Genomic DNA, 27,384 nt, shown 5'->3' on the forward strand with positions numbered 1-27,384 from the left:
GCACTCTCTGGACTCACTGCACTGCATCCCCAGTGGTGCCAGTGAAGTCTTTGGACTCACTGCACTGCATCCCCAGTGGTGCCAGTGCACTCTCTGGAGTCACTGAAGTGCATCCCCAGTGGTGCCAGTGCACTCTCTGGACTCACTGCACTGCATGTCCAGTGGTGCCAGTGCACTCTGTGGACTCACTGTACTGCATCCCCACTGGTGCCAGTGCACTCTCTGGACTCACTGTACTGCATCCCCAGTGGTGACAGTGCACTCTCTGGACTCACTGTAGTGCATCCCCAGTGGTGCCAGTGCACTCTCTGGACTCACTGCACTGCATCCCCAGTGGTGCCAGTGCACTCTCTGGACTCACTGTACTGAAGCCCCAGTGGTGCCAGTGCACTCTCTGGACTCACTGCACTGCATCCCCAGTGGTGCCAGTGCACTGTCTGGACTCACTGCACTGCATCCCCAGTGGTGTCAGTGCACTCTCTGGACTCACTGTACTGCACCCCCAGTGGTGCCAGTGCACTCACTGGACTGACTGCACTGCATCCCCAGTGGTGCCAGTGCGCTCTCTGGACTCACTGCATTGCATCCCCAGTGGTGCCAGAGCACTCTCTGGACACACTGTACTGCATCCCCACTGCTGCCAGTGCACTCTCTGCACTCACTTCACTGCATCCCCAGTGGTGCCAGTGCACTCTCTGGAGTCACTGCACTGCATCCCCAGTGGTGCCAGTGAAGTCTTTGGACTCACTGCACTGCATCCCCAGTGGTGCCAGTGCACTCTCTGGACTCACTGCAGTGCATCCCCAGTGGTGCCAGTGCACTCTCTGGACTCACTGCACTGTATCCGCAGTGGTGTCAGTGCACTCTCTGTACTCACTGAAGTGCATCCCCAGTGGTGCCAGTGCACTCTCTGGACTCACTGTACTGCATCCCCAGTGGTGCCAGTGCACTCTCTGGACTCACTGCAGTGCATCCCCAGTGGTGCCAGTGCACTCTCTGGACTCACTGTACTGCATCACCAGTGGTGCCAGTGCACTCTCTGGACTCACAGCAGTGCATCCCCAGTGGTGCCAGTGCACTCTCTGGACTCACTGCACTGCATCCCCAGTGGTGCCAATGCACTCCCTGGACTCACTGCACTGCATCCCCAGTGGTGCCAGTGAAGTCTCTGGACTCACTGGACTGCATCCCCAGTGGTGCCAGTGCACTCTCTGGACTCACTGCACTGCATCCCCAGTGGTGCCAGTGCACTCTCTGGACTCACTGCAGTGCATCCCCAGTGGCGCCAGTGCACTCTCTGGACTCACTGCACTGCATCCCCAGTGGTGCCAGTGCACTCTCTGGACTCACTGCACTGCATCCCCAGTGGTGCCAGTGCACTCTCTCGAGTCACTGCACTACATCCCCAGTGGTGCCAGTGCACTCACTGGACTCACTGGACTGCATCATCGGTGGTGCCAGTGCACTCTCTGCACTCACTGCACTGCATCCCCAGTGGTGCCAGTGCACTCACTGGACTGACTGCACTGCATCCCCAGTGGTGCCAGTGCGCTCTCCGGAGTCACAGCACTGCATCCCCAGTGGTGCCAGTGCACTCACTGGACACACTGTACTGCATCCCCACTGCTGCCAGTGCACTCTCTGCACTCACTTCACTGCATCCCCAGTGGTGCCAGTGCACTCTCTGGAGTCACTGCACTGCATCCCCAGTGGTGCCAGTGAAGTCTTTGGACTCACTGCACTGCATCCCCAGTGGTGCCAGTGCACTCTCTGGACTCACTGCAGTGCATCCCCAGTGGTGCCAGTGCACTCTCTGGACTCACTGCACTGTATCCGCAGTGGTGTCAGTGCACTCTCTGTACTCACTGAAGTGCATCCCCAGTGGTGCCAGTGCACTCTCTGGACTCACTGTACTGCATCCCCAGTGGTGCCAGTGCACTCTCTGGACTCACTGCAGTGCATCCCCAGTGGTGCCAGTGCACTCTCTGGACTCACTGTACTGCATCACCAGTGGTGCCAGTGCACTCTCTGGACTCACAGCAGTGCATCCCCAGTGGTGCCAGTGCACTCTCTGGACTCACTGCACTGCATCCCCAGTGGTGCCAATGCACTCCCTGGACTCACTGCACTGCATCCCCAGTGGTGCCAGTGAAGTCTCTGGACTCACTGGACTGCATCCCCAGTGGTGCCAGTGCACTCTCTGGACTCACTGCACTGCATCCCCAGTGGTGCCAGTGCACTCTCTGGACTCACTGCAGTGCATCCCCAGTGGCGCCAGTGCACTCTCTGGACTCACTGCACTGCATCCCCAGTGGTGCCAGTGCACTCTCTGGACTCACTGCACTGCATCCCCAGTGGTGCCAGTGCACTCTCTCGAGTCACTGCACTACATCCCCAGTGGTGCCAGTGCACTCACTGGACTCACTGGACTGCATCATCGGTGGTGCCAGTGCACTCTCTGGACTCACTGCACTGCATCCCCAGTGGTGCCAGTGCACTCTCTGGACTCACTGCACTGCAGGCCCAGTGGTACCAGTGCACTCACTGGACTCACTGTACTGCATCACCAGTGGTGCCAGTGCACTCTCTGGACTCACTGCACTGCATCCCCAGTGGTTCCAGTGCACTCTCTGGACTCACTGAAGTGCATCCCCAGTGGTGCCAGTGCACTCTCTGGACTCACTGCACTGCATCCCCAGGGGTGCCAGTGAGCTCTCTGGACTCACTGCACTGCATCCCCAGTGGTGCCAGTGTACTCACAGGATTCACTGCACTGCATCCCCAGTGGTGCTAGTGCACTCTCTGGACTCACTGCAGTGCATCCCCAGTGGTGCCAGTGCACTCTCTGGACTCACTGAAGTGCATTCTCAGTGGTGCCAGTGCACTCTCTGGGCTCACTGAAGTGCATCCCCAGTGGTGCCAGTACACTCACTGGACTCACTGCACTGCATCCCCAGTGGTGCCAGTGCACTCTCTGGACTCACTGCACTGCATCCCCACTGCTGCCAGTGCACTCTCTGGACTCACTGCACTGCATCCCCAGTGGTGCCAGTGCACTCTCTGGACTCACTGCACTGCATCCCCAGTGGTGCCAGTGAAGTCTTTGGACTCACTGCACTGCATCCCCAGTGGTGCCAGTGCACTCTCTGGAGTCACTGAAGTGCATCCCCAGTGGTGCCAGTGCACTCTCTGGACTCACTGCACTGCATGTCCAGTGGTGCCAGTGCACTCTGTGGACTCACTGTACTGCATCCCCACTGGTGCCAGTGCACTCTCTGGACTCACTGTACTGCATCCCCAGTGGTGACAGTGCACTCTCTGGACTAACTGCAGTGCATCCCCAGTGGTGCCAGTGCACTCTCTGGACTCACTGCACTGCATCCCCAGTGGTGCCAGTGCACTCTCTGGTCTCACTGCACTGCATCCCCAGTGGTGCCAGTGCACTCTCTGGACTCACTGCACTGCATCCCCAGTGGTGCCAGTGCACTCTCTGGACTCACCGGGGTGCATCCCCAGTGGTGCCAGTGCACTCTCTGGTCTCACTGCACTGCATCCCCAGGGGTGCCAGTGCACTCTCTGGACTCACGGCACTGCATCCCCAGTGGTGCCAGTGCACTCACTGGACTCACTGCACTGCATCACAGGTGGTGCCAGTGCACTCTCTGGACTCACTGCAGTGAATCCCCGGTGGTGCCAGTGTACTCTCTGCAGTCACTGCGCTGCATCCCCAGTGGTGCCAGTGCACTCACTGGACTCACTGGACTGCATCCCCAGTGGTGCCAGTGCACTCTCTGGACTCACTGCACTGCATCCCCAGTGGTGCCAGAGCACTCTCTGGACTCACTGCACTGCATCCCCAGTGGTGCCAGTGCACTCTCTGGACTCACTGCACTGCATCCCCAGTCGTGTCAGTGCACTCTCTGGACTCACTGCAGTTAATCCCCAGTTGTGCCAGTGCACTCTCTGGACTCAATGCACTGCATCCCCACTGGTGCCAGTGCACTCTCTGGACTCAGTGCACTGCATCCCCAGTGGTGCCAGTGCACTCTCTGGACTCACTGTAGTGCATCCCCAGTGGTGCCAGTGTACTCTCTGGACTCACTGCAGTGCATCCCCAGTGGTGCCAGTGCACTCTCTGGACTCACTGTACTGCATCACCAGTGGTGCCAGTGCACTCTCTGGACTCACTGCAGTGCATCCCCAGTGGTGCCAGTGCACTCTCTGGACTCACTGCACTGCAGCCCCGGTGGTGCCAGTGCAATCTCTGGACTCACTGCACTGCATCCCCAGTGGTGCCAGTGCACTCTCTGGACTCACTGCACTGCATCCCCAGTTTTGCCAGTGAAGTCTTTGGACTCACTGCACTGCATCCCCAGTGGTGCCAGTGCACTCTCTGGAGTCACTGAAGTGCATCCCCAGTGGTGCCAGTGCACTCTCTGGACTCACTGCACTGCATGCCCAGTGGTGCCAGTGCAGTCTCTGGACTCACTGCACTGCATCCGCTCATGATCGGAGGATTCGGCAACTGAGTAGTCCCCCTCATAATCGGTGCCCCCGACATAGCATTCCCGCGAATAAACAACATAAGCTTTTGACTCCTCCCCCCATCATTCCTCCTACTACTAGTCTCATCCACTGTAGAAGCTGGCGCCGGCACAGGCTGAACTGTCTACCCTCCCCTAGCAGGTAACCTTGCCCACGCCGGAGCTTCAGTAGACCTGGCTATCTTCTCACTCCACTTAGCCGGTATCTCCTCCATCCTTGGGGCCATCAACTTTATCACCACAGCCATCAACATAAAACCCCCCGCACTCTCACAATACCAAACCCCACTATTTGTCTGATCCGTACTAATTACCGCCATCCTACTCCTTCTATCACTCCCCGTACTCGCCGCCGGTATTACAATATTACTAACTGATCGAAACCTAAACACCACATTCTTCGACCCCGCTGGAGGAGGAGACCCAATCCTGTACCAACACCTATTCTGATTCTTCGGACACCCAGAAGTCTATATTCTGATCCTACCGGGGTTCGGAATCATCTCACACGTAGTCACGTACTACTCAGGCAAAAAGGAGCCCTTCGGCTACATGGGAATAGTCTGAGCCATACTATCCATCGGCTTCCTAGGATTCATCGTCTGAGCTCACCACATGTTTACAGTAGGAATAGACGTTGATACCCGAGCCTACTTTACATCAGCCACTATAATCATTGCCATCCCTACCGGAATCAAAGTATTTAGCTGACTAGCCACCCTGCACGGAGGAACAATCAAATGAGACCCCCCCAATACTATGAGCTCTAGGATTTATCTTCCTATTTACCATCGGAGGATTAACAGGAATCGTTCTTGCAAACTCTTCCCTAGACATCGCCCTGCACGACACGTACTACGTAGTTGCCCACTTCCACTACGTCCTATCCATAGGCGCCGTCTTTGCCATTCTAGCAGGATTTACTCACTGATTCCCACTACTCACTGGGTTTACCCTACACCAAACATGAGCAAAAGCCCACTTCGGGGTAATATTTACAGGAGTAAACCTAACGTTCTTCCCCCAGCACTTCCTAGGCCTAGCAGGAATACCCCGACGATACTCGGACTATCCCGACGCCTACACACTATGAAACACCATTTCCTCCATCGGCTCCCTAATCTCAATAGTAGCCGTAATCATACTAATATTCATCATCTGAGAAGCCTTTCCGGCCAAACGAAAAGTCCTACAACCAGAACTAACTACCACAAACGTTGAATGAATCCACGGCTGCCCTCCCCCATACCATACTTTCGAGGAACCGGCCTTCGTCCAAGTACAAGAAAGGAAGGAATCGAACCCTCACATGCTGGTTTCAAGCCAACTGCATTAACCGCTCATGCTTCTTTCTTATGAGACGTTAGTAAACCAATTACATAGCCTTGTCAAGACTAAATCACAGGTAAAAATCCTGTACATCTCATGTGGCCAACCACTCCCAACTAGGATTCCAAGACGCCTCATCACCCATCATAGAAGAACTCGTTGAATTCCACGACCACGCCCTAATCGTTGCCCTAGCTATCTGCAGCCTAGTTCTCTACCTTTTAGCCCACATACTAACAGAAAAACTCTCGTCCAATGCTGTAGACGCCCAAGAAGTAGAGCTGATCTGGACAATCCTACCTGCTATCGTCCTGGTACTCCTCGCCCTCCCATCCCTACAAATCCTCTACATAATGGACAAAATCGATGAACCAGACCTCACCCTAAAAGCCATCGGCCACCAATGATACTGAAGCTACGAATACACAGACTTCAAAGACCTATCATTCGACTCCTACATAGTGCCCACCCCAGACTTACCCAACGGCCACTTCCGACTGCTAGAAGTTGACCACCGCGTAGTTATCCCAATAGAATCCCCCATCCGCGTGATCATTACTGCAGGAGACGTACTCCACTCCTGAGCAGTCCCAACGCTCGGAGTTAAAACAGACGCAATCCCAGGCCGACTAAACCAAACTTCATTCATTACCACCCGGCCTGGGATTTTTTACGGACAATGCTCAGAAATTTGCGGGGCTAATCACAGCTACATACCCATTGTAGTAGAATCAACCCCACTCCCACATTTCGAGGCCTGATCGTCCCTTCTATCATCATCCTAATCATTAAGAAGCTATGCAACAGCACTAGCCTTTTAAGCTAGCCAAAGAGGGACTTCCCCCTCCTTAATGATATGCCACAGCTTAACCCCGCACCATGATTTTCAATCATAATTATAACCTGATTAACCCTAGCACTCCTCATCCAACCAAAACTACTAGCCTTCACCACAACCAACCCCCCATCAAATAAGACCTCCCTCACTACCAAACCCACACCATGATCCTGACCATGAACCTAAGCTTCTTTGACCAATTTTCCAGCCCCAATCTATTTGGCATCCCCTTAATCCTACTATCCCTACTCTTCCCAGCCCTACTATTCCCGTCCCCAAACAACCGATGAATCAACAACCGCCTTTCTACTATCCAAACATGACTCCTTCACCTAATCACAAAACAACTAATAGTCCCACTCAACAAAAATGGCCACAAATGAGCCATAATATTTACATCCCTAATAATCATACTTCTTACAATCAACCTTCTAGGCCTCCTTCCATATACATTCACCCCAACCACCCAACTATCTATGAACATAGCCCTAGCCTTCCCACTATGGCTCGCCACACTACTAACAGGCCTACGAAACCAACCATCAGCCTCTTTAGCCCACCTATTACCCGAAGGTACCCCTACACCCCTAATCCCCGCACTAATCCTGATCGAAACAACCAGCCTACTAATCCGCCCCCTAGCCCTCGGAGTCCGCCTTACAGCCAACCTTACAGCAGGACACTTACTCATCCAACTCATCTCTACAGCCTCCATTGCATTAATACCCACCCTTCCTGCAGTATCCATCCTAACAATAATCATCCTACTACTCCTAACCATCCTAGAAGTAGCAGTAGCCATAATCCAGGCCTACGTCTTCGTGCTCCTTCTAAGCCTATACTTACAAGAAAACATCTAATGGCACACCAAGCACACTCATACCACATAGTTGACCCAAGCCCTTGACCAATCTTCGGGGCAGCCGCCGCCCTACTCACAACCTCAGGATTAATCATGTGATTCCACTACAACTCATCCATACTACTAACCCTAGGCCTCATCTCAATACTCCTAGTAATACTCCAATGATGACGAGACATTGTACGAGAAAGCACCTTCCAAGGCCATCACACTCCCACAGTCCAAAAAGGCCTACGATACGGCATAATCCTTTTCATCACATCCGAAGCATTCTTCTTCTTAGGGTTCTTCTGAGCGTTCTTCCACTCGAGCCTGGCCCCAACCCCAGAACTAGGAGGCCAATGACCCCCAACAGGAATTAAACCACTCAACCCGATAGAAGTCCCCCTACTAAACACAGCCATCCTACTAGCCTCAGGCGTTACCGTAACGTGAGCCCATCACAGCATCACAGAAGGAAACCGAAAACACGCCATCCACGCCCTAACCCTAACGATCCTCCTGGGATTCTACTTCACAGCCCTACAAGCAATAGAATACCACGAAGCCCCATTCTCAATCGCCGATAGCGTCTACGGATCTACCTTCTTCGTTGCCACTGGATTCCACGGACTCCACGTAATCATCGGATCCTCCTTCCTGACCGTCTGCCTCTTCCGACTGATCAAGTTCCACTTTACATCAGACCACCACTTCGGATTCGAGGCAGCAGCCTGATACTGACACTTCGTAGACGTCATCTGACTATTCCTCTACATAACCATCTACTGATGAGGATCTTGCTCTTCTAGTATATTAATTACAATTGACTTCCAATCTCTAGAATCTGGTATAAACCCAGAGGAGAGCAATGAACGCACTCATGTTCATATTCGCCCTATCATCAATCCTAAGCGCCGCCCTAACCGCATTAAACTTCCGACTCGCCCAAATAAACCCCGACTCAGAGAAACTCTCACCGTACGAATGTGGATTCGACCCACTTGGATCTGCTCGATTACCATTCTCAGTCCGATTCTTCCTCAGTAGCCATCCTGTTCATCCTATTCGACCTAGAAATCGCCCTCCTACTCCCCCTGCCATGAGCCGTCCAACTCCAATCCCCCCTAATGACCCTCACCTGAACTGTAGCGATCCTCCTTCTCCTAACACTCGGACTGGCCTACGAGTGAATTCAAGGGGGCCTAGAATGAGCAGAATAACAGAAAGTTAGTCTAACCAAAAAGATAGCTGGTTTCGACCCAGCAGATTACAGCCAACCCTGTAACTTTCTTATGTCGCCCCTACATTTAAGCTTCTACTCAGCCTTCATTTTCAGCGGACTAGGACTAGCCTTCCACCGAACCCACCTAGTATCCGCCCTACTATGCCTTGAAAGCATAATATTATCGATATTCGTAGGCCTATCAATATGATCCATCGAAAACCAAGTCTCCTCATTCACCATGGTACCAATTCTCATGCTAACCTTCTCAGCGTGTGAGGCGGGCACAGGCCTGGCCATCCTAGTAGCCTCCACCCGCACACATGGCTCCGACCATCTACACAACCTAAACCTCCTGCAATGCTAAAAATCATCCTACCCACAATCATACTTCTTCCAACAGCCCTGCTGTCTCCACCAAAATTTCTATGGACTAACACCACCTTATACAGCCTCCTAATCGCTGCCCTAAGCCTACAGTGATTAATCCCAACCTACTACCCCTACAAATTTTTATCCAACTGAACAGGAATTGACCAAATCTCATCCCCCCTCCTAGTACTATCCTGCTGACTACTCCCACTCATAATCATAGCAAGCCAAAACCACCTGCAACAAGAACCCCTACAACGCAAACGAATCTTTATCTCAACCTTAGTCGCAGTCCAGCCATTCATCCTACTAGCCTTTTCCACCACAGAACTAGCACTATTTTACATCTCATTTGAAGCAACCCTCATTCCCACCCTAATCTTAATCACCCGATGGGGGAACCAACCAGAACGCCTAAGCGCTGGCATCTACCTGCTATTCTACACGCCAGTAAGCTCTCTACCCCTGCTAATCACAATCATACACCTATACGTGAAAATTGGCACCCTGCACCTGCCAACCCTACAACTAACCCACCCAACCCTATCCACCTCATGGACAGGAATACTATCAGGTCTAGCACTGCTCATAGCATTCATAGTAAAAGCCCCACTATACGGCCTACACCTCTGACTGCCAAAAGCCCACGTAGAAGCACCCATCGCAGGCTCAATACTCCTCGCCGCCCTACTACTAAAGCTAGGAGGATACGGAATTATACGAGTCACTCTATTTATGGGCCCACTGTCCAACCTCCTGCACTACCCCTTCCTAACCCTGGCCCTATGAGGCGCCCTAATGACTAGCTCAATCTGCCTACGACAGACAGACCTAAAATCACTAATCGCTTATTCATCCGTTAGCCACATAGGCCTAGTTATCGCCGCAGGAATAATCCAAACCCACTGATCATTCTCAGGGGCAATGATCCTAATAATTTCCCATGGACTAACTTCCTCCATACTATTCTGCCTAGCCAACACAAACTATGAACGTACGCACAGCCGAATTCTACTACTCACACGAGGCCTACAACCTCTCCTACCACTCATAGCTACCTGATGATTGCTGGCCAATCTAACAAACATAGCCTTACCCCCAACAACAAACCTCATAGCAGAGCTAACCATTATAATCACCTTATTCAACTGATCTGCCTTCACGATCATCCTAACAGGAATCGCAACCCTACTAACCGCCTCCTACACCTTATTCATACTACTAATGACCCAACGAGGCTCAATCCCCTCCCACATCACATCTATGCAAAACTCAACCACGCGAGAACACCTGCTCATAACACTCCACATTATCCCAATATTCCTCCTAATCCTCAAACCCAAACTGATCTCCGGAATCCCCTCATGCAAGTATAGTTTAAACCAAACATTAGACTGTGATTCTAAGAATAGAAGTTCAAACCTTCTTACCTGCCGAGGGGAGGGTTTAACCAACAAGAGCTGCTAACTCTTACATCTGAGCCTAAAACCTCAGCCCCCTTACTTTTAAAGGATAACAGCAATCCACTGGTCTTAGGAACCACCCATCTTGGTGCAAATCCAAGTAAAAGGAGTGAACCCCACACTACTAATCAACTCCCTCACACTACTCACGCTGACAATCCTCCTAACCCCAATCATCCTGCCATTTCTATTTAAAAACTTTAAAAACACCCCACAAGCCACCACCCGCGCTGTTAAAACCGCATTCCTAATTAGCCTAGCCCCTACAACCGCATTCATCTACTCGGGAGTAGAATCTGTCACCTGCCACTGGGAGTGAAAATTCATTATAAACTTTAAAATCCCCCTGAGCCTAAAAATAGACCAATACTCAATAACATTTCTTCCAATCGCCCTATTTGTAACATGATCAATCCTACAATTCGCCATATGATACATGGCCTCAGAGCCATACGTAACAAAATTTTTCACCTACCTACTGACATTCCTAGTCGCCATACTCCTCCTAACAACCGCAAACAACATATTCCTCCTATTCGTAGGCTGGGAAGGAGTACGAATCATGTCCTTCCTTCTCATCGGCTGATGACAAGGCCGAGCAGATGCCAACACCGCCGCCCTACGAGCCGTAATCTACAACCGAATCGGAGACATCGGACTGATCCTGAGCATAGCATGACTAGCTTCAACATTCAACACCTGAGAGATCCAACAAGCCGTACACCCCCACCAAACCCCAATCCTCCCCCTCATAGGATTAATCCTCGCAGCCGCAGGAAAATCCGCCCAATTTGGACTCCACCCATGACTGCCCGCAGCAATAGAAGGCCCCACCCCAGTATCAGCCCTACTGCACTCCAGTACCATAGTAGTAGCCGGAATCTTCCTGCTCATCCGCATGCACCCCCTGCTAGCCACCAACCAGACAGCCCTAACTGCCTGCCTATGCCTAGGTGCTCTATCAACCCTATTCGCTGCCACATGCGCCCTAACCCAAAATGACATCAAAAAAATCATTGCTTTCTCAACATCCAGCCAACTAGGACTAATAATAGTCACTATCGGACTAAACCTCCCACAACTAGCCTTCCTACACATCTCAACCCATGCCTTCTTTAAAGCCATACTATTCCTATGCTCAGGGTCTATCATCCACAACCTAAACGGAGAACAAGATATCCGAAAGATAGGAGGCCTACAGAAAATACTCCCAGTCACTACTTCCTGCCTAACCATCGGAAACCTGGCGCTGATAGGAACCCCATTCCTAGCCGGATTCTACTCAAAAGACCTCATCATCGAAAGCTTAAACACATCATACCTAAATACTTGAGCCCTACTCCTAACCCTTATAGCCACAGCATTCACCGCAACCTACAGCATCCGCATAACCATCCTAGTCCAAGCTGGACAAACCCGAATCCCCCCAATAGTATCAATAAACGAAAACAACCCACTAATCACCGCCCCCCTAACCCGACTCGCCCTAGGCAGCATTACAGCAGGAATAATCATTACCTCTTTCATCACACCAACCAAAACCCCCCCAATAACCATACCCCTTATCACCAAAACCGCTGCCATCCTCATAACAATCCTAGGAATCATCCTAGCCCTAGAACTATCGAACATAACACACACCCTCACTCACCCCAAACCAAACCCCCTCATAAACTTCTCCTCTGCATTAGGGTACTTCAACCCCCTAGTACACCGATTCTTCTCCAAAAACCTACTAGAAAAGGGACAAAACATTGCCCTACACTTGATCGACCTCTCCTGACTCAAAAAAATAGGGCCAGAGGGCCTTGCTGAACTACAAGTAGCCGCAAGCAAAGCCGCAACCTCAATACACACAGGGCTAATTAAGGCCTACCTAGGATCCTTCGCCCTCTCCATCCTGGTAATAATCCTAATAACACACAGACTCACTAATGGCCCCTAACATCCGCAAATCCCATCCCCTACTAAAAATAATCAACAACTCCCTAATCGACCTACCCGCCCCCTCCAACATCTCTGCCTGATGAAACTTCGGCTCCCTTCTAGCCATCTGCTTAGCCACACAAATCCTAACAGGCCTGCTACTAGCCATACACTACACCGCAGACACTTCACTCGCCTTCTCCTCAGTAGCTCACACATGCCGAGACGTCCAGTACGGATGGCTCATCCGCAACCTCCACGCCAACGGTGCTTCGCTCTTCTTTATCTGCATCTACTTACACATCGGACGAGGCCTCTACTACGGCTCCTACCTATACAAAGAAACCTGAAACACAGGAGTAATCCTCCTACTCACCCTAATAGCAACTGCCTTCGTAGGGTATGTCCTACCATGAGGACAAATGTCATTCTGAGGGGCCACCGTAATCACCAACCTATTCTCAGCCATCCCGTACATTGGGCAAACTCTAGTAGAATGAGCCTGAGGAGGATTCTCAGTAGACAATCCAACCTTAACCCGATTCTTCGCCATCCACTTCCTACTGCCCTTCCTAATTGCAGGAATCACCCTAGTCCACCTAACCTTCCTACACGAATCAGGCTCAAATAACCCACTAGGAATCGTATCAGACTGCGACAAAATCCCATTCCACCCATACTTCTCCATTAAAGACAGCTTAGGGCTTACCCTAATAATCACCCCTCTAATAGCACTAGCCCTATTTTCACCGAACCTCCTGGTTCTTGGAATCCTAGTTGGGAGTGGTTGGCCACATGAGATGTACAGGATTTTTACCTGTGATTTAGTCTTGACAAGGCTATGTAATTGGTTTACTAACGTCTCATAAGAAAGAAGCATGAGCGGTTAATGCAGTTGGCTTGAAACCCATCCCCAGTGGTGCAAGTGCACTCTCTGAACTCACTGAAGTGCATTCCCAGTGGTGCCAGTGCACTCTCTGCACTCACTGCACTGCATCCCCAGTGGTGCCAGTGCAATCTCTGGACTCACTGCAGAGCATCCCCAGTGGTGCCAGTGCACTCTGTGGACTCACTGTAGTGCATCCCCAGTGGTGCCAGTGCACTCTCTGGACTCACTGTACTGCATCCCCAGTGGTGTCAGTGCAATCTCTGGACTCACTGCAGTGCATCCCCAGTGGTGCCAGTGCACTCTCTGGACTCACTGCAGTGCAGCCCCAGTGGTGCCAGTGCACTCTCTGGACTCACTGCACTGCAGCCCCAGTGGTGCCAGTGCACTCTCTGGACTCACTGCAGTGCATCCCCAGTGGTGCCAGTGCACTCTCTGGACTCACTGCACTGCATCCCCAGTGGTGCCAGTGCACTCTCTGGACAAACTGAAGTGCATCACCAGTGGTGCCAGTGCACTCTCTGCACTCACTGCACTGCATGTCCAGTGGTGCCAGTGCACTCTCTGGAGTCACAGCACTGCATCCCTAGTGGTGCCAGTGCAATCTCTGGACTCACTGCACTGCATCCCCAGTGGTGCCAGTGCACTCTCTGGACTCACTGAAGTGCATCCCCATTGGTGCCATTGCACTCTCTGCACTCACTGCACTGCATCCCCAGTGGTGCCAGTGCACTCACTGGACTGACTACACTGCATCCCCAGTGGTGCCAGTGCGCTCTCCGGAGTCACAGCACTGCATCCCCAGTGGTGCCAGTGCACTCACTGGACACACTGTACTGCATCACAGGTGGTGCCAGTGCACTCTCTGCACTCACTGCACAGCATCCCCAGTGGTGCCAGTGCATTCACTGGACTCACTGAACTGCATCACCAGTGGTGCCAGTGCACTCTCTGGACTCACTGCAGTGCATCCCCAGTGGTGCCAGTGCACTCTCTGGACTCACTGCACTGCATCCCCAGTGGTGCCAGTGCAGTCTCTGGACTCACTGCACTGCATCCCCAGTGGTGCCAGAGCACTCTCTGGACTCACTGCACTGCATCCCCAGTGGTGCCAGTGCACTCTCTGGACTCACTGCACCGCATCCCCAGTGGTGTCAGTGCACTCTCTGGACTCAGTGCACTGCATCCCCAGTGGTGCCAGTGCACTCTCTGGACTCACTGCAGTGCATCCCCAGTGGTGACAGTGCACTCTCTGGACTCACTGCACTGCATCCCCAGTGGTGCCTGTGCAATCTCTGGACTCACTGTAGTGCATCCCCAGTGGTGCCAGTGCACTCTCTGGACTCACTGCAGTGCATCCCCAGTGGTGCCAGTGCACTCTCTGGACTCACTGCAGTGCATCCCCAGTGGTGCCAGTGCACTCTCTGGACTCACTGCAGTGCATCCACAGTGGCTCCAGTGCACTCTCTGGACTCACTGCACTGCATCCCCAGTGGTGCCAGTGCACTCTCTGCACTCACTGCAGTGCATTCCCAGTGGTGCCAGTGAAGTCTCTGGACTCACTGCACTGCATCCCCAGTGGTGCCAGTGCACTCTCTGGACTCACTGCACTGCATCCCCACTGCTGCCAGTGCACTCTCTGGACTCACTGCACTGCATCCCCAGTGGTGCCAGAGCACTCTCTGGACTCACTGCACTGCATCCCCAGTGGTGCCAGTGCACTCTCTCGAGTCGCTGCACTACATCCCCAGTAGTGCCAGTGCACATCACTGGACTCACTGTACTGCATCATCGGTGGTGCCAGTGCACTCTCTGGACTCACTGCACTGCAGGCCCAGTGGTACCAGTGCACTCACTGGACTCACTGTACTGCATCCCCAGTGGTGCCAGTGCACTCTCTGGACTCACTGCACTGCATCCCCAGTGGTTCCAGTGCATTCACTGGACTCACTGTACTGCATCTCCAGTGGTGCCAGTGTACTCTCTGGACTCACTGCACTGCATCCCCAGTGGTGCCAGTGAGCTCTCTGGACTCACTGCACTGCATCCCCAGTGGTGCCAGTGTACTCACAGGATTCACTGCACTGCATCCCCAGTGGTGCTAGTGCAGTCTCTGGACTCACTGCAGTGCATCCCCAGTGGTGCCAGTGCACTCTCTGGACTCACTGAAGTGCATTCTCAGTGGTGCCAGTGCACTCTCTGGACTCACTGAAGTCCATCCCCAGTGGTGCCAGTACACTCACTGGACTCACTGCACTGCATCCCCAGTGGTGCCAGTGCACTCTCTGGACTCACTGCACTGCATCCCCAGTGGTGCCAGTGCACTCTCTGGACTCACTGTAGTGCATCCCCAGTGGTGCCAGTGCACTCTCTGGACTCACTGCACTGCATGTCCAGTGGTGCCAGTGCACTCTCTGGACTCACTGCACTGCATCACCAGTGGTGCCAGTGAAGTCTTTGGACTCACTGCACTGCATCCCCAGTGGTGCCAGTGCACTCTGTGGAGTCACTGAAGTGCATCCCCAGTGGTGCCAGTGCACTCTCTGGACTCACTGCACTGCATGTCCAGTGGTGCCAGTGCACTCTCTGGACTCACTGTACTGCATCCCCACTGGTGCCAGTGCACTATGTGGACTCACTGTACTGCATCCCCAGTGGTGACAGTGCACTCTCTGGACTAACTGCAGTGCATCCCCAGTGGTGCCAGTGCACTCTCTGGACTCACTGCAGTGCATCCCCAGTGGTGCCAGTGCACTCTCTGGACTCACTGTACTGCATCACCAGTGGTGCCAGTGCACTCTCTGGACTCACTGCAGTGCATCCCCAGTGGTGCCAGTGCACTCTCTGGACTCACTGCAGTGCATCCCCAGTGGCGCCAGTGCACTCTCTGGACTCACTGCACTGCATCCCCAGTGGTGCCAGTGCACTCTCTGCACTCACTGCACTGCATTCCCAGTGGTGCCAGTGAAGTCTCTGGACTCACTGCACTGCATCCCCAGTGGTGCCAGTGCACTCTCTGGACTCACTGCACTGCATCCCCACTGCTGCCAGTGCACTCTCTGGACTCACTGCACTGCATCCACAGTGGTGCCAGTGCACTCTCTGGACTCACTGCACTGCATCCCCAGTGGTGCCAGTGCACTCTCTGGACTCACTGCACTGCATCCCCAGTGGTGCCAGTGTACTCTCTGGACTCACTGCACTGCAGGCCCAGTGGTACCAGTGCACTCACTGGACTCAATGTACTGCATCACCAGTGGTGCCAGTGCACTCTCTGGACTCACTGCACTGCATCCCCAGTGGTTCCAGTGCATTCACTGGACTCACTGTACTGCATCTCCAGTGGTGCCAGTGCACTCTCTGGACTCACTGCACTGCATCCCCAGTGGTGCCAGTGAGCTCTCTGGACTCACTGCACTGCATCCCCAGTGGTGCCAGTGTACTCACAGGATTCACTGCACTGCATCCCCAGTGGTGCCAGTGCACTCTCTGGACTCACTGAAGTGCATTCTCAGTGGTGCCAGTGCACTCTCTGGGCTCACTGAAGTGCATCCCCAGTGGTGCCAGTACACTCACTGGACTCACTGCACTGCATCCCCAGTGGTGCCAGTGCACTCTCTGTAGTCACAGCACTGCATCCCCAGTGGTGCCAGTGCACTCACTGGACTCACTGCACTGCATCACAAGTGGTGCCAGTGCACTCTCTGGACTCACTGCAGTGAATCCCCAGTGGTGCCAGTGTACTCTCTGCAGTCACTGCACTGCATCCCCAGTGGTGCCAGTGCACTCACTGGACTGCATCCCCAGTGGTGCCATTGCACTCTCTGGACTCACTGCACTGCATCCCCAGTGGTGCCAGTGTACTCTCTGGACTCACTGCAGTGCATCCCCAGTGGTGCCAGAGCACTCTCTGGACTCACTGCACTGCATCCCCAGTGGTGCCATTGCACTCTCTGGACTCACTGCACTGCATCCCCAGTGGTGCCAGTGTACTCTCTGGACTCACTGCACTGCATCCCCAGTGGTGCCAGTGTACTCTCTGGACTCACGGCAGTGCATCCCCACTGGTGCCAGTGCACTCTCTGGACTCACTGCACTGCATCCCCACTGCTGCCAGTGCAATCTCTGGACTCACTGCACTGCATCCCCAGTGGTTCCAGCGCACTCTCTGGACTCACTGCACTGCATCCCCAGTGGTGCTAGTGCACTCTGTGGACTCACTGCAGTGCATCCCCAGTGGTGCCAGTGCACTCTCTGGACTCACTGAAGTGCATTCTCAGTGGTGCCAGTGCACTCTCTGGACTCACTTCAGTGCATCCCCAGTGGTGCCAGTGCACTCTCTGGACTCACTGCAGTGCATCCCCAGTGGAGCCAGTGCACTCTCTGGACTCACTGCACTGCATCCCCAGTGGTGCCATTGCACTCTCTGGACTCACTGCACTGCATCTCCAGTGGTGCCAGTGCACTCTCTGGACTCACTGCACTGCATCCCCAGTGCTGCCAGTGCACTCTCTTGAGTCACTGCACTGCATCACCTGTGGTGCAAGAGCACTCTCTGGACTCACAGCAGTGCTCACCAGTGGTGCCAGTGCACTCTCTGGACTCACTGCACTGCATCCCCAGTGGTGCCAGTGCACTCTCTGGACTCACTGCACTGCATCCCCAGTGGTGCTAGTGCACTGTGTGGACTCACTGTACTGCATCCCCAGTGGTGTCAGTGCAATCTCTGGACTCACTGCAGTGCATCCCCAGTGGTGCCAGTGCACTCTCAGGACTCACTGCACTGCATCCCCAGTGGTGCCAGTGCACTCTCTGGACTCACTGCACTGCATCCCCAGTAGTGACAGTGCACTCTCCGGACTCACTGCACTGCATCCCCAGTGGTGCCAGTGCACTCTCTGGACTCACTGCACTGCATCACCAGTGGTGCCAGTGCATTCACTGGACTCACTGGACTGCATCCCCAGTGGTGCCAGTGCACTCTCTGGACTCACTGCACTGCATCCCCAGTGGTGCCAGTGCACTCTCTGGACTCACTGCACTGCATCCACAGTGGTGCCAGTGTACTCTCTGGACTCACTGCACTGCATCCCCAGTGGTGCCAGTGCACTCACTGGACTCACTGGACACATCCCCAGTGGTGCCAGTGCACTCTCTGGACTCACTGCAGTGCATCCCCAGTGGTGCCAGTGCACTCTCTGGACTCACTGCACTGCATCCCCACTGGTGCCAGTGTACTCTCTGGACTCACTGCAGTGCATCCCCAGTGGTGCCAGTGCACTCTCTGGACTCACTGCACTGCATCCCCAGTGCTGCCAGTGCACTCTCTGGACTCACTGAAGTGCATCCCCAGTTGTGCCAGTGCACTCTCTGGACTCAATGCACTGCATCCCCAGTGGTGCCAGTGCACTCTCTGGACTCACTGCACTGCATCCCCAGTGGTGCCAGTGCAATCTCTGGACTCACTGTAGTGCATCCCCAGTGGTGCCAGTGCACTCTCTGGACTCACTGCAGTGCATCCCCAGTGGTGCCAGTGCACTCACTGGACTCACTGCACTGCATCCCCACTGGTGCCAGTGCACTCTCTGGACTCACTGCACTGCATCCCCAGTGGTGCCAGTGCACTCTCTGGACTCACTGCACTGCATCCCCAGTGGTGCCAGTGCACTCTCTGGACTCACTGCACTGCATCCCCACTGCTGCCAGTGCACTCTCTGCACTCACTTCTCTGCATTCCCAGTGGTGCCAGTGAAGTCTCTGGACTCACTGCAGTGCATCCCCAGTGGTGCCAGTGCACTCTCTGGACTCACCGCAGTGCATCCCCAGTGGTGACAGTGCACTCTCTGGACTCACTGCAGTGCATCCCCAGTGGTGACAGTGCACTCTCTGGACTCACTGCAGTGCATCCCCAGTGGTGCCAGTGCACTCTCTGGACTCACTGCACTGCATCCCCAGTGGTGCCAGTGCACTCTCTGGACTCACTGCACTGCATCACCAGTGGTGCCTCTGCACTCTCTGGACTCCCGGCACCGCATCCCCAGTGGTGCCAGTGCACTCTCTGGACTCACTGCACTGCATCCCCAGTGGTGCCAGTGCACTCTCTGGAGTCACAGCACTGCATCCCCAGTGGTGCCAGTGCACTCTCTGGACTCACTGAAGTGCATCCCCAGTGGTGCCAGTGCACTCTCTGGACTCACTGAAGTGCATTCTCAGTGGTGCCAGTGCACTCTCTGGACTCACTGCAGTGCATCCCCAGTGGTGCCAGTACACTCTCTGGACTCTCTGCACTGCATCCCCAGTGGTGCCAGTGCACTCTCTGGACTCACTAAACTGCATCCCCAGTGGTGCCAGTGCACTCTCTGGACTCACTGTACTGCTTCCCCAGTGGTGACAGTGCACTCACTGGACTCACTGCAGTGCATCCCCACTGGTGCCAGTGCACTCTCTGGGCTCACTGCAGTGCATCCCCAGTGGTGCCAGTGCACTCTCTGGACTCACTGCACTGCATCCCCAGTGGTGCCTGTGCGCTCTCTGGAGTCACAGCACTGCATCCCCAGTGGTGCCAGTGCAATCTCTGGACTCACTGCACTGCATCCCCAGTGGTGCCTGTGCGCTCTCTGGAGTCACAGCACTGCATTCTCAGTGGTGCCAGTGCACTCTCTGGACTCACTGCACTGCATCCCCAGTGGTGCCAGTGCACTCTCTGGACTCACTGAACTGCATTCCCAGTGGTGCCAGTGCACTCTCTGGACTCACTGCACTGCATCCCCAGTGCTGCCAGTGCACTCTCTGGACTCACTGCACTGCATCCCTAGTGGTGCCACTGCACTCTGTGGACTCACTGCACTGCTTCCCCAGTGGTGCCAGTGCACTCTCTGGACTCACTGCACTGCATCCCCAGTGGTGCCAGTGCACTCACTGGACTCACTGCAGTGCATCCCGACTGGTGCCAGTGCACTCTCTGGACTCACTGCACTGCATCCCCAGTGGTGCCAGTGCACTCTCTGGACTCACTGAAGTGCATTCTCAGTGGTGCCAGTGCAGTCTCTGGACTCACTTCAGTGCATCCCCAGTGGTGCCAGTACACTCTCTGGACTCACTGCAGTGCATCCCCAGTGGTGCCAGTGCACTCTCTGGACTCACTGCAGTGCATCCCCAGTACAGCCAGTGCACTCTCTGTACTCACTGCAGTGCATCCGCAGTGGTGCCATTGCACTCTCTGGACTCACTGCACTGCATCTCCAGTGGTGCCAGTGCACTCTCTGGACTCACTGCACTGCATCCCTAGTGCTGCCAGTGCACTCTCTTGAGTCACTGCACTGCATCCCCTGTGGTGCAAGAGCACTCTCTGGACTCACAGCAGTGCATCACCAGTGGTGCCAGTGCACTCTCTGGACTCACTGCACTGCATCCCCAGTGGTGCCAGTGCACTCTCTGGACTCACTGCACTGCATCCCCAGTGGTGCTAGTGCACTGTGTGGACTCACTGTACTGCATCCCCAGTGGTGCCAGTGCAATCTCTGGACTCACTGCAGTGCATCCCCAGTGGTGCCAGTGCACTCTCAGGACTCACTGCACTGCATCCCCAGTGGTGCCAGTGCACTCTCTGGACTCACTGCACTGCATCCCCAGTAGTGACAGTGCACTCTCTGGACTCACTGCAGTGCATCCCCAGTGGTGCCAGTGCACTCTCTGGACTCACTGCACTGCATCCCCAGTAGTGCCAGTGCAGTCTCTGGACTCACTGCACTGCATCCCCAGTGCTGCCAGTGCACTCACTGGATTCACTGCACTGCATCCCCAGTGGTGCCAGTGCACTCTCTGGACTCACTGCACTGCATCCCCAGTGGTGCCAGTGCACTCTGGACTCACTGTACTGCATCCCCAGTGGTGACAGTGCACTCTCTGGACTCACTGCAGTGCATCCCCAGTGGTGCCAGTGCACTCTCTGGACTCACTGCAGTGCATCCCCACTGGTGCCAGTGCACTCTCTGGACTCACTGCAGTGCATCCCCAGTGGTGCCAGTGCAGTCTCTGGAGTAACTGCATTGCATCCCCACTGGTGCCAAAGCACTCTCTGGACTCACTGCAGTGCATCCCCAGTGGTGCCACTGCACTCTCTGGACTCACTGCAGTGCATCCCCAGTGGTGCCAGTGCACTCTCTGGACTCATTGAAGTGCATTCTCAGTGGTGCCAGTGCACTCTCTGGACTCACTGCAGTGCATCCCCAGTGGTGCCAGTACACTCACTGGACTCACTGCACTGCATCCCCAGTGGTGCCAGTGCACTCTCTGGACTCACTAAACTGCATCCCCAGTGGTGCCACTGCACTCTCTGGACTCACTGCACTGCTTCCCCAGTGGTGCCAGTGCACTCACTGGACTCACTGCAGTGCATCCCCAGTGGTGCCAGTGCACTCTCTGGACTCACTGCACTGCATCCCCAGTGGTGCCAGTGCGCTCTCTGGAGTCACAGCACTGCATCCCCAGTGGTGCCAGTGCACTCTCTGGACTCACTGCACTGCATCCCCAGTGGTGCCAGTGCACTCTCTGGACTCACTGCACTGCATCCCCGGTGGTGCCAGTGCAGTCTCTGGAGTAACTGCACTGCATCCCCACTGGTGCCAAAGCACTCTCTGGACTCACTGCAGTGCATCCCCAGTGGTGCCAGTGCACTCTCTGGACTCACTGCACTGCATCCCCAGTGCTGCCAGTGCACTCTCTGGACTCACTGAAGTGCATTCTAAGTGGTGCCAGTGCACTCTCTGGACTCACTGCAGTGCATCCCCAGTGGTGCCAGTACACTCACTGGACTCACTGCACTGCATCCCCAGTGGTGCCAGTGCACTCTCTGGACTCACTAAACTGCATCACCAGTGGTGCCACTGCACTCTCTGGACTCACTGCACGGCTTCCCCAGTGGTGCCAGTGCACTCACTGGACTGACTGCAGTGCATCCCCACTGGTGCCAGTGCACTCTCTGGGCTCACTGCAGTGCATCCCCAGTGGTGCCAGTGCACTCTCTGGACTCACTGCACTGCATCCCCAGTGGTGCCTGTGCGCTCTCTGGAGTCACAGCACTGCATTCTCAGTGGTGCCAGTGCACTCTCTGGACTCACTGCACTGCATCCCCAGTGGTGCCTGTGCGCTCTCTGGACTCACTGCACTGCATCCCCAGTGCTGCCAGTGCACTCTCTGTACTCACTGCACTGCATCCCCAGTGGTGCCACTGCACTCTCTGGACTCACTGCACTGCTTCCCCAGTGGTGCCAGTGCACTCTCTGGACTCACTGCACTGCATCCCCAGTGGTGCCAGTGCACTCACTGGACTCACTGCAGTGCATCCCCAGTGGTGCCAGTGCACTCTCTGGACTCACTGCACTGCATCCCCAGTGGTGCCAGCGCACTCTCTGGACTCACTGCACTGCATCCCCAGTGGTTCCAGCGCACTCTCTGGACTCACTGCACTGCATCCCCAGTGGTGCCAGTGCACTCTCTGGACTCACTGAAGTGCATTCTCAGTGGTGCCACTGCACTCTCTGGACTCACTTCAGTGCATCCCCAGTGGTGCCAGTACACTCTCTGGACTCACTGCAGTGCATCACCCGTGGTGCCAGTGCACTCTCTGGACTCACTGCACTGCATCCCCAGTGGAGCCAGTGCACTCTCTGGACTCACTGCAGTGCATCCGCAGTGGTGCCATTGCACTCTCTGGACTCACTGCACTGCATCCCCAGTGGTGCCAGTGCACTCTCTGGACTCACTGCACTGCATCCCCAGTGCTGCCAGTGCACTCTCTTGAGTCACTGCACTGCATCCCCAGTGGTGCTAGTGCACTGTGTGGACTCACTGTACTGCATCCCCAGTGGTGCCAGTGCAATCTCTGGACTCACTGCATTGCATCCCCAGTGGTGCCAGTGCACTCTCTGGACTCACTGCACTGCATCCCCTGTGGTGCAAGAGCACTCTCTGGACTCACTGTACTGCATCCCCACTGGTGCCAGTGCACTCTCTGGACTCACTGCACTGCATCCCCAGTGGTGCCAGTGCACTCTCTGGACTCACTGCACTGCATCCCCAGTGGTGCTAGTGCACTGTGTGGACTCACTGTACTGCATCCCAGTTGGTGCCAGTGCAATCTCTGGAGTCACAGCACTGCATCCCCAGTGGTGCCAGTGCACTCTCTGGACTCACTGCACTGCATCCCCAGTGGTGCCAGTGCACTCTCTGGACTCACTGCACTGCATCCCCGGTGGTGCCAGTGCAGTCTCTGGAGTAACTGCACTGCATCCCCACTGGTGCCAAAGCACTCTCTGGACTCACTGCAGTGCATCCCCAGTGGTGCCAGTGCACTCTCTGGACTCACTGCACTGCATCCCCAGTGCTGCCAGTGCACTCTCTGGACTCACTGAAGTGCATTCTAAGTGGTGCCAGTGCACTCTCTGGACTCACTGCAGTGCATCCCCAGTGGTGCCAGTACACTCACTGGACTCACTGCACTGCATCCCCAGTGGTGCCAGTGCACTCTCTGGACTCACTAAACTGCATCACCAGTGGTGCCACTGCACTCTCTGGACTCACTGCACTGCTTCCCCAGTGGTGCCAGTGCACTCACTGGACTGACTGCAGTGCATCCCCACTGGTGCCAGTGCACTCTCTGGGCTCACTGCAGTGCATCCCCAGTGGTGCCAGTGCACTCTCTGGACTCACTGCACTGCATCCCCAGTGGTGCCTGTGCGCTCTCTGGAGTCACAGCACTGCATTCTCAGTGGTGCCAGTGCACTCTCTGGACTCACTGCACTGCATCCCCAGTGGTGCCTGTGCGCTCTCTGGACTCACTGCACTGCATCCCCAGTGCTGCCAGTGCACTCTCTGTACTCACTGCACTGCATCCCCAGTGGTGCCACTGCACTCTCTGGACTCACTGCACTGCTTCCCCAGTGGTGCCAGTGCACTCTCTGGACTCACTGCACTGCATCCCCAGTGGTGCCAGTGCACTCACTGGACTCACTGAAGTGCATCCCCAGTGGTGCCAGTGCACTCTCTGGAGTCACTGCACTGCATCCCCAGTGGTGCCAGTGCACTCTCTGGACTCACTGCACTGCATCCCCAGTGGTTCCAGCGCACTCTCTGGACTCACTGCACTGCATCCCCAGTGGTGCCAGTACACTCTCTGGACTCACTGCAGTGCATCACCCGTGGTGCCAGTGCACTCTCTGGACTCACTGCACTGCATCCCCAGTGGAGCCAGTGCACTCTCTGGACTCACTGCAGTGCATCCGCAGTGGTGCCATTGCACTCTCTGGACTCACTGCACTGCATCACCAGTGGTGCCAGTGCACTCTCTGGACTCACTGCACTGCATCCCCAGTGCTGCCAGTGCACTCTCTTGAGTCACTGCACTGCATCCCCAGTGGTGCTAGTGCACTGTGTGGACTCACTATACTGCATCCCCAGTGGTGCCAGTGCAATCTCTGGACTCACTGCATTGCATCCCCAGTGGTGCCAGTGCACTCTCTGGACTCACTGCACTGCATCCCCTGTGGTGCAAGAGCACTCTCTGGACTCACTGTACTGCATCCCCACTGGTGCCAGTGCACTCTCTGGACTCACTGCACTGCATCCCCAGTGGTGCCAGTGCACTCTCTGGACTCACTGCACTGCATCCCCAGTGGTGCTAGTGCACTGTGTGGACTCACTGTACTGCATCCCAGTTGGTGCCAGTGCAATCTCTGGACTCACTGCATTGCATCCCCAGTGGTGCCAGTGCACTCTCTGGACTCACTGAAGTGCATTCTCAGTGGTGTCAGTGCACTCTCTGGACTCACTGGACTGCATCCCCAATGGTGCCAGTGCACTCTCTGGACTCACTGCAGTGCATCCCCAGTGGTGCTAGTGCACTCTGGACTCACTGCAGTGCATCCCCAGTGGTGCCAGTGCACTCTCTAGAGTCACTGTACTGCATCCCCAGAGGTGCCAGTGCACTCTCTGGACTCACCGCACTGCACCCTGAGTGGTGCCAGTGCACTCTCTGGACTCACTGCACCGCTTCCCCAGTGGTGCCAGTGCACTCTCTAGAGTCACTGCGCTGCATCCCCAGTGGTGCCAGTGCACTCTCTGGACTCACTGTACTGCATCCCCAGTGGTGCCAAAGCACTCTCTGGACTCCCGCCACCGCATCCCCAGTGGTTCCAGAGCACTCTCTGGACTCACTGCACTGCATCCCCAGTGGTGCCAGTGCACTCTCTGGACTCACTGCACCGCATCCCCAGTGGTGCCAGTGCACTCTCTGGAGTGACTGCAGTGCATCCCCAGTGGTGCCAGTGCACTCTCTGGACTCGCGTCAATGCATCCCCAGTGGTGCTAATGCACTCTGGACTCACTGCACTGCATCCCGAGTGGTGCCAGTGCACTCTCTGGACTCACTGCACTGCATCCCCAGTGGTGCCAGTGCACTCTCTAGACTCACTGCAGTGCATCCCCAGTGGTGCCAGTGCACTCTCTGGACTCACTGCACTGCATCCCCAGTGGTGCCAGTACACTCACTGGACTCACTGCACTGCATCCCTCGTGGTGCCAGGGCACTCTCTGCAGACACTGCAGTGCATCCCCAAAGGTGACAGTGCACTCTCTGGACTCACTGCACTACTCCAGCCGCGGCAGTCGCTCCAGCCGCGGTAGCCCTCCAGCCTCGGCAGCCGCGGCAGCCGCGGCAGCCGCTCCAGCCGCGGCAGCCGCTCCGTCCGCGGCATACGCGGCAGACTCTCCAACCGCGGCAGCCGCACCAGCCGCGGAAGCCGCGGCAGCCGCTCCAAACGCGGCAGGCGCTCCAACCGCGGCAACCGCTCCAGCCGTGGCAGCCGCTCCACTCGGTAGCGGCTGGAGCGGCTGCCGCGGCTAGAGCGGCTGGAGCGGCTGCCGCGGCTGGAGCGGCTGCCGCGGCAGGAGCTCCTGCCGCGTTTGGAGCGGTTACCGCGGCTGCAGCGGCTGGAGCGGCTGCCGCGGCTGGAGCGGCTGGAGCGGCTGGAGGGGCTAACGCGGCTGGAGAGGCTGACGCGGTTGAAGCGTCTAGAGCGTCTGCCGCGGCTGGAGGGGCTACCGCGGCTGGAGCGGTTGACGCGGCTGGAGCGGAAACCGAGGCTGGAGCGCCACTCTCTGGACTCACTGCACTGCATCACCAGTGGTGCCAGTGCACTCACTGGACTCATTGCACTGCATCACCAGTGGTGCCAGTGCACTCTCTGGCCTCACTGCACTGCATCCCCAGTGGCGCTAGTGCACTCTCTGGACTCACTGCAGTGCATCCCCAGTGGTGCCAGTGCACTCTCTGGACTCACTGCACTGCATCCCCAGTGGTGCCAGTGAAGTCTTTGGACTCACTGCACTGCATCCCCAGTGGTGCCAGTGCACTCTCTGGAGTCACTGAAGTGCATCCCCAGTGGTGCCAGTGCACTCTCTGGACTCACTGCACTGCATGTCCAGTGGTGCCAGTGCACTCTGTGGACTCACTGTACTGCATCCCCACTGGTGCCAGTGCACTCTCTGAACTCACTGTACTGCATCCCCAGTGGTGACAGTGCACTCTCTGGACTAACTGCAGTGCATCCCCAATGGTGACAGTGCACTCTCTGGACTCACTGCACTGCATCCCCAGTGGTGCCAGTGCACTCACTGGACACACTGTACTGCATCACAGGTGGTGCCAGTGCACTCTCTGCACTCACTGCACAGCATCCCCAGTGGTGCCAGTGCATTCACTGGACTCACTGAACTGCATCACCAGTGGTGCCAGTGCACTCTCTGGACTCACTGCAGTGCATCCCCAGTGGTGCCAGTGCACTCTCTGGACTCACTGCACTGCATCCCCAGTGGTGCCAGTGCAGTCTCTGGACTCACTGCACTGCATCCCCAGTGGTGCCAGAGCACTCTCTGGACTCACTGCACTGCATCCCCAGTGGTG

At 55.5% G+C, this 27,384-nt stretch overlaps 1 long non-coding RNA gene across 2 annotated transcripts in view; it reads right to left on the reverse strand.

Annotated features, from left to right (window-relative positions):
- Positions 1-27,384, reverse strand: part of LOC308197140 — a 384,945-nt gene that overhangs the window by 10,055 nt on the left and 347,506 nt on the right. For both annotated transcript variants that reach the window (XR_013952625.1, XR_013952626.1), the window contains one exon: positions 10,198-10,357. This is a non-coding gene — a long non-coding RNA (uncharacterized lncRNA). The remainder of the gene's footprint in view (positions 1-10,197; positions 10,358-27,384) is intronic.

This window comes from Anser brachyrhynchus (genome assembly GCF_964034855.1).
Source record: "Anser brachyrhynchus genome assembly, chromosome: 6".
Taxonomy (NCBI): domain Eukaryota; kingdom Metazoa; phylum Chordata; class Aves; order Anseriformes; family Anatidae; genus Anser; species Anser brachyrhynchus.